At 35.8% G+C, this 9,004-nt stretch overlaps 1 long non-coding RNA gene across 2 annotated transcripts; it reads right to left on the bottom strand.

Annotated features, from left to right (window-relative positions):
- Nucleotides 1–2,209: 2,209 nt before the first annotated feature.
- Nucleotides 2,210–8,392, bottom strand: LOC123043570 (uncharacterized). 2 transcript variants are annotated; one of them, XR_006419340.1, is made up of 6 exons: nucleotides 8,277–8,392; nucleotides 7,140–7,348; nucleotides 6,742–7,048; nucleotides 6,430–6,603; nucleotides 3,386–6,203; nucleotides 2,210–3,260 (listed from the first exon to the last, which is right to left on the bottom strand). It is a non-coding gene; the product is annotated as an uncharacterized lncRNA (long non-coding RNA). The 2 variants fall into 2 exon arrangements; XR_006419339.1 differs by having other exon boundaries at nucleotides 6,742–7,348.
- Nucleotides 8,393–9,004: the final 612 nt, after the last annotated feature.

The raw sequence follows: 9,004 nt of genomic DNA, 5'->3' as shown, positions 1-9,004 counted from the left end.
AGGGTCAAGCCCCTTTAGAAGGCATTCTTGATATGTTTGATATTTTGGAGACTCTTCCTTCTTTATATTTTTTGAGCTTGATGTCTCCCCCTTTGTAGGAGTTGGTGAAGCAGGTATGCCTCTTTTATTTGGATATAGTCTTTAGCCTTTGGGTTGATATAATAATCTGGTCCTAATACCTTTCTTGCCCAAAGTAAGGCATCATCTATACTATAATATCTTTTGAATGTTAAATCTTGTCCTTTTCTTTTTGCATCTAATTTTTCAATCATAATATTTTCCCAATCCAAATATATGTCAGGTTTATTTCCATCAAATATAAGATATAGAGTTTCTCCTTTTGGTATTTCAATCTTTTCTGGATTTGGCAATTTTTTGTTTAATTTGTTAAAATATTCAGCCAAACTGTTGAGAATTGATAAAAAATATCCTTTTTCCTCTCTTTTGAGAGTATATTGGAACCAAAAATTATCCAATATGCATCTTTGAGCTTCATCAAGCTTGACATGGGGTTTTGGCTTGAAGTTGAATGTATTTGGCTGAAAAACTTTCAGCCTATTTTCTTCTCCAAAGAAGAGGTATTCATCCCTGGAGGAGAATAATGCTTTCCTCATTCCTGTAAATTTGTTGCATGAGAAAATATGTCAGGTAGGGTATCATACTTTCCCTTAATATGCTAAAAAATAACTTTATAACCATTCCCAGCTATGGTGTCCTCAAATAAGACCCATCTTCTGGTTGAGCTTTTCTTACTATTAATTTTATTGTAATATCGGCATATGGCTTCACAGTCTGTTCGCACTGTAAATTCTTTAAATACTAGATATAGCCTAAATGCATTTATTGCATTTACAACTGCAAGGATTTCTCTATCAATATTATTTACTGTCTTTAATTTGTAACTTCCTGAAGCATATCAGCATATTTTTTTCATTTGCTTTTGAAGAGTATTTATTGGGTTTTTGTTTGAGTATAGCACCACATCCTACCTTATAGGCTGCTCTCTCACCTATAAAAGGAGACAATTATTTTATAATTGAAACATATGCATCTAAGGTAGGATGGGGTGCGATACTCAAATAAAACTCAATAAATACCCTTCAAAAGCAGATGAAAAAATATGCAGATATGCTTCAGGAAGTTACAAATTAAAGACGGTTAATAATATTGATAGAGAAATCCTTGCAGTTGTAAATACAATAAATGCATTTAGGCTATATCTAGGATTTAAAAAAATTACAGTACGAATACACTGTGAAGCCATATGCCGATATTACAATAAAATTAATAGTAAAAAAAGGCTCAACCAGAAGATGGGTCTTATTTGAGGACACCATAGCTGGGAATGGTTATAAAGTTATTTTTGAGCATATTAAGGGAAAAGATAATACCCTACCTGACATATTTTCTCGTGCAACAAATTTGCAGGAATGAGGAAAGCATTATTCTCCTCCAGGGATGAATACCTCTTCTTTGGAGAAGAAAATAGGCTGAAAGTTTTTCAGCCAGATACATTCAACTTCAAGCCAAAAACCCATATCAAGCTTGATGAAGCTCAAAGATGCATATTGGATAATTTTTGGTTCCAATATACTCTCAAAAAAGAGGGAAAAGGATTTTTTTATCAATTCTCAATAGTTTGGCTGAATATTTTAATGAATTAAACAAAAATTTGCCAAAGCCAGAAAAGATTGAAATACTAAAAGGAGAAACTCTGTATCTTATATTTGATGGAAATAAACCTGGCATATATTTGGAATGGGAAAATATTGTGATTGAAAAATTAGATGCAAAAAGAAAAGGACAAGATTTAACATTCAAAAGATATTATAGTATAGATGATGCCTTACTTTGGGCAAGAAAGGTATTAGGACCAGATTATTATATTGACCCAAAGACTAAAGACTATATCCAAATGAAAAGAGACATACCTGCTTCACCAACTCCTACAAAGTGGGAGGCATCAAGCTCAAAAAATATAAAGAAGGAAGAGTCTTCAAAATATCAAACATATCAAGAATGCCTTCTAAAGGGGCTTGACCCTTTAGACAGTGAATACATAGATCAAGAAATGGATAAAAGATTTGAAGAATTTTCAAAAATAATAAAGAAAGAATTAGAAGAAGAAATATTAAAATAATTAAGGCATGAAATGGATGAAAAATTTGAAAAAATAAAGAAAGAAATAAAGAATGAATGCGATCAAATATATGATTTCAGTCTATTAAATGATGATAATATGGACATAGCAGGGCATGGGCAGCAGCCTGAATAAAGCCCAAATTGCATATATTGATATTGCTATCAATTATTCGGGCGCGGATAACCTATACCCGAATATTGACAGAAATTCCAAAATTAGATATTTTAAATATTGATAAGGTATTATCAATTATATCGGCGGGGAAGACCCCATGTATTAAAAAAAATTGAATAAGCAATGTTGAATATTTAAGCAAGTTAAATTAAATTAAAAATAAATGAATAAGCAATGTTGAAATTTTAAGCAGCCTTGACATGTATGTACGCATACACTGGCACAAGGATTTTGAAGGCAGAAGAAGCTATGAAGGCTAATCGCATAAAGATCTGTATGGCCGAAAACCAAAGACTGGTACACAAAAGCGAGACAACTATTCACGGAGAGACAATGCCCACGTGAACAAAGCAAAGATTTGATAAATTCCTGAAGATTGAAGTTTGTCGGGGCACTATCTCTCGCTCTTATCCATCACCTAGAGGGATACGCATGCATCGCTACTACATATAAAATAAAGAGGTGCATTCTCTCGGAAGCCATCCAGAGAGCTGCTCTCTCGCCTATAAAAGAAGACATTTGTTGTGAAGAGAGACATAACACCAAACGGAGAAGTACCAACAGCCACCGATAGAGCAAGAGCTACGACCCAGCTAGCAAGCTCATTGCTCAGTAGTAGTAGTTGTTGTTCCTCATCATGTAATAAGAGCCACAATATCTAAAGCATTTGTAAGGCTCAAGAAGGTAGTTAGAAGGTAATTTTCTTTAGCTTGTGTAATCCCTTCGGGGCCTCCCGAAAGAGAAAGCCATATGTAAATTATGTTGTGGAAATGATGAAGTTTTTTGGTTTCACTTGGTATTTTTATTTATGAATTTATGGGACGAGTTCTTATGCTAGGGATCATATAGGAGAAACCTCTGCGTGTATAGTTCTCTATGTAGCCCAGAATGACGTTTGAATGAGAACTTTGTGGCCGTAGAGAAGTGTACCCTTCGGATGGAACTGCATGGGAAGACAATATAGATTTACCCCATAAATTTGCAATTAAAACTACTAAGTGAACGTAACTAGTTACATCTGAAACAACATGATGAAAAATGTGGTGAGTACTCAGTAGGATTTTACACCTCTGCGCACACCGTCGGACGAATTGTTGGCCTCGTCAGCCCATAATAGATCCTGCATTAAAGAAATAATTAGAACGTGAAGGTAATCACATTAAATTAAATATTGCTGTGAATAGTGAAATACTGTTCCAAATAGTGTATTGAATAGTAAATCACTTTTGTGAATAGTGCCCTATCTAGTGAATATTAAATACTATTCAAGATAAAAAGTGTGTGTTGTCTACCACTTTCACCTAATCACATATTAACCTAATTAAAATCTGAGTTAATATAAATTAGAATCTGAGAATAAAGAACTTTATTCCCTATATTGCTAGTATCAGGTCCAGTGTTTAACCATTGAAAGGTTAAAATATTTAAACTTACAAGTTAGCGCAGGTAAAGTAATAAATACTAAGAAAAATATAAATATAAGGTGTAGAATAAATCCCTCTGAAGAGCATATCTGGCATACATCTCATAGGCAGTTAAATACAGTCATTGATTTGATATATAACTTTTACATATCTCGGGAAAAAAGACAAGATAATTTAGACCAAAAATTTAAAAGTTTATTGAAAGAATACCAAAAACTTGCGGATAAGTATTCAGGGTTGAATAATAAAATCGATCTAACTTTACATAAGCTAGAGGAAGCAAAAGCAAGACAAAATACAGTTTACAAGAATAACGATTATATTAAAGAGGAAGTGTTATCAATAGGCCTTTACCTAAGTAAAGGCAAAGAGTCAGTCCCACGCACTGAATCAAGACAAGATATACTTGAAATAAAAAAGTTGGTGCAAAAGGTTAAAACTTTTATTATCTCATAATTATACGAGTGAATATACTCAAGCATTAAACGAAGTAGCTAAATATCTGTCACCTCCTGTCGGATTCTTTGATCACGATTCCCCAAAGAAAGATTCCAAAGTTATAATAAGACAAAATAACATCATGCTCCATCTATTAATCCAGATTTTAGATAAACTAAATAGTGTTCAAAGCAACAAAGAAATTGTGCTTTCATTATCCGGAATAGTTGCCTCTGCTAGAAATATTAATTCAGAAAAATGGTCATATCTAAAGGCTTCCTTTGAAAAAGACAAAACACTCCAAGTAGTAAGGCAAGATTCAAGACAAGCCATGAAGCATAGATTATCATGCAAAGCGGATGATATTGATAGCATTGAAGAAGTTATTGATATACAAAGAGATCTAGAAAGATATCAGAAAGATACTCAATAAAGCCGCAACAAGTATACCACATGGGTATGTTTGAGAGTAAAAATGGTCTATATAAAATATCCAGAGAAGTAGAATTAAGTGTGTTAACACACCCAGTAGATTTAAGAATTGTAAGCAAGAATATTGAAAATGAACTAAGATATTGTGGTTATAAATATATTCATCAAGGTATGTATATTGTAGGAATTAAAGGTATGACAAGGAAGATGCTAGGTGCTAAGGTTTTAATAACATTATTAGCTAGAAGATGAGAATCACTAGACAAAGCAGCATTATGATTTTTCGAAGGAGACATGAATAAAAACAGATTAATAACCTATATATTTATTGATGCCTGTAAAAGAATTTATTGAAAAAAATGAGTTTTGGTTTCCAAACTAAAGGGTACGAAGATTTTAAAGGAACAAACTTGTTAGTAAGTATAGAATTTATAAGAAGGCTCACTAACAGAAGTAGCTCCAGATATAGAGTGAATGTGAATGACGTAATTGATAGTATGCAATCAAAATGTATTAAATTTATGAATCCTCCTAAAATTGGCCCTGAAGAAAGAGCGAGAGAAGAATGGAAGATAGGTGAATTAATAAAAAAAAGAATTAAGGCAACCTGAAAACTACATAAGCTATCAAAATTGTGAAGGAAGTAGCAGTATTCGATTTATGAATTATAAATCTGTATCAATAGAAGACTCTGAATCTTTTATGTCAGAATCAGAAATTAATGATGATAAAAATAAAGGTGTATCTGAATGCATGGAAAATGCTAATTTAGATGATGAAATAAATCATTGGGAAAAGAAACTAAAGCATATTGAATTGGAATATAGTCATTCTATGACAAATGATTGGCCTAAAATAAGAGAAAGAGAGCTATTTATAATTAGAGAAATTGCAAGGTTAAAGAAACTAAAAAATGATAAAAAGTTTGCTACTAGTAGTTCAACCATGGAAGATAAAATTATAGCATCCACAGAAAGAAAAGCAAATGCTATTATTAATAAAATGCTATCATTAATAATAATAATAATAATAATAATAATAATAATAATAATAAAGATAAGAATATTGTTCAAAAAGAAGAAGTTGTTAGTGAAGAAGAGCAATGGGATATCAATAATAAGTTATTATTAGAAAGTTATAAGGATGAGGAGGAATTAATAAAAGAAATGTGGTTAGAAGATGAAACTATAGATATATAGACACACACGGTTGGGAGTATGTATTTCTAATTTTTCACATACAACTTAAACAATCTAATCATAGATGTTCATTAATTATGTAGAGTAATATTGCTAATTCATATGTTCTACTTTTCTAGACTAGTATTTCTCATTCAGTACTCTCAAGTCTAGAAAAGGAAGGAATGTCATTTCTAATTCATCAAGTTAGAGGGTAATATTGTTAAGAGGGTGATATTTTTTACTTATTATTTTATGCTTTAACTTGGAGAAAATGATTAAAGTATTCTTACATTCTCATCTTCGGAGTAACCCTTTTGTCCAATCAGTATCTCCAGGATTATAACGCCAAGACTATATATGTCCGATACAAATGTGATTTGCCCACTATAGAACTCAGGTGCCAAATATCCGCTGCAAGAAGATTTATAGAGTTACTTCTCACTGGCTGTAAAATACTCCCTCCGTCCCAAATTAGTTGACCTAGATTCGTCTAGATACAGATGTATCTAACGCTAAAATGTGTCTAGATACATCTGTATCTAGACAAATCTGAGTCACCTAATTCTGGGCGGAGGTTGTAGAAATTAAATTCATCCTATACAAAATGAAATAGAGAGCTCCCCAGAGGCCGGCTTACAGTGATCCACAAAGGTTTGAAGTACAAACGTGGGTACCATGTGATCATCTATTAGAATATTAGCGGGTTTCAAATCTAAGTGCAAAATGCGCTTCTCATGAAGATGACATAGACCGTCACATGTTTCCTTAATTATCTGAAAACACTCCCTCCAATCAAGTCCATGAGATGCATCTGTAGAGATAGGCAGGCAGAGATTGTATAATGTGAGTAATAAACTTACAAACGTCATGCAACATAAGCATAGTTTACGTGGGATCCTGGGCTCTATAATAAAGCAAATAAAGATGGAAATGAATGTCTTGATCTTACCAGTAATATACTTATCAAGACTGCTGTTGGGTACATACTCAAAACAGAGCAACCAATTTCGTATATCTGCCATGACCATCTTCCCCTCATAGACCATAATTTTCCCTTGCGTGTCAGAACAATATCCTAAAAAGCGCACTATGTTTTTGTGCTTGGCCTTCATCAAGCACTCAACCTCTTTGTGGAATTTACTCTCATGCATATTCCTGGATAGCCTCTTCACAGCAACTATCTCATTTCCGACCATTCCTTGCGGTCACAAACAAGTATTGTCATTGCAAACCTTTTTGGGCTTGTGGCGGTGTGACTGATGTCACGTGAGCATATGCCAGTTTAGTTTTTAGACCAATTGTGATTAGATGGAAGCTTATTAGAGTTGTGTACCTTATAGACCATACCTTATAGACCAATGCAAACCCGCCACTGCCGATTTGCTGATCGTCAGAGAAACAATTTGTGATGTCTTCTAAAAGTGATAACGGCAGATCCATTGGCTCCGTACTTCCATCAATTAACATGCGCTCCAGAGCATTGTGTCCAGTACTAATTTCGTACTCCATTTGCAGATACGTAATGTGGTGCAGTGCTCTTTAAATAAGAGCATTCACTATACCAGATGATGCAAATGTCATGAATTATGTAGAGCAAGAGAATGAAGATCACATGCATCCCAACTCCCTAGTTACTTGCAGGTATAATCATCGAAGACACAACTGGTTTGATAATTCTCACCTTAAAAAATCTCAGTCACTTCAAAGTAGACAGCAAGTAAGCCAAAAGCTATACCACGGAGAAGTGTTCAAATTTGGTATGTGCTTTACTACAATTAAGCTCTCTCATCTTGTTGCTAACGACAGTTCTCCAAATTTTGACTTGACGATGACTGATCTGATCTCCTAGCGTCAACCTGTATGTCGGTTATTTTAAACACTCATTTGTGCTCTGATTTCTCGAAAGCAAGTGATGAGCTGGATTTCAGCAATAATCTTAGACCCAAACGCCAGCGGCAGAAGACAAAGGAGCCGCATCAGACGCTTCAAACTCCGACCTTCCCTCAGGAGGACTTTCTTTGCCACTAGGATTAAATTCCTCCTAGTCTTAGATTTAATTACATCATCAATGGTTTGGGTAAATCTAACAGTAACAGGTTTGGGATAAGAATCACACCTTCCTTGAGATTTGGTTTGGTACTAACTAGCACATACAAAAAAAACTAGCACATACACATATGGGGATCGAATTGAACATCTAATCTAGATACTGGAGTTCGAATTTATAGATCTGTCACAGATACTAGCTAGTAATATTGTTCTCTGATGTATCTTAATCAGAATCTCTTTACCAACGCTGATGGGTGTACAGTAACAGAACAATAGTTAGCCTGATTTAATCTGGGCCATGCCGCAGATACTAGCAGGCAACAAGAAATTAGGAAACCCAAAGGAGGGAGGACGGAGGTAGCACCAAGTGAACTAGAATGAATCAAAGGAGGGAGAATGGAAGAGATTTACAGAAAGAAAAAGGAACATCCGTACCACGGCAGTCGGCCGGCCGGCCGGTGAGTGGAGAGCGGAGACGAGATCTGGATGTCGATGGCCTGCGCCTCGAGGAGGACGCTGGCTGCAGCTTCCAGTGGGGGGTTGGATGCCTTCCAGGCGGACCTTGGAGTACGTTGACCTGCAATTATTGATGGTCATTGCGTCAACAGTCAAGGTAGACCCTACTTTTTCTGAAGGAAAAAAATAACTGATGGAGTTTATTGTGGAGTTCTCGACAATCCATCATATGGAAATGCATATGCCAAAAGGTAAATATTTTGAGGATTCCCGACGAATGTATTTGTTGCCACTGGTCAGATGCACATATTTATTTTTTGAGGTAACAGATGTGCAAATGTGTAAAAGCACAGGGAAGAGACACTTCAGCGAACCTAGATATCATCGCAAACGCCCAACCGGTAGAACTTCTTCTCCCACTTTGCTTTCTCTCTCACTGACGCTCCCCACTCCTCACCTCGCCTAGTTGTGTGGCTTTCTATTTTGGCGGCGAGGCGGGTTGCGCCGGCGTCTAGGTGGGCGAGGGCAGAAGCGAGGCGGGCGGCGGCACAGAGAAGGTAGAGGCGGTTGCGTAGGCTACGCCACCGACAAGGCGCCGGAGGAGGTGCGTGCCGCCGCCGCTGCCTCCATCGAGATCCTCGGCGAGCGTCCCTTGTTGGATCCGTCGTGATGCTCGGTGACCCAGGCGGCAACTCCACGCTCCTCGC

The sequence above is a fragment of the Triticum aestivum genome, chromosome 2B, assembly GCF_018294505.1.
Source record: "Triticum aestivum cultivar Chinese Spring chromosome 2B, IWGSC CS RefSeq v2.1, whole genome shotgun sequence".
Taxonomy (NCBI): domain Eukaryota; kingdom Viridiplantae; phylum Streptophyta; class Magnoliopsida; order Poales; family Poaceae; genus Triticum; species Triticum aestivum.
Note: the sequence above shows the minus strand (reverse complement) of the source record. Positions and strands in the feature narration are given on the sequence as shown.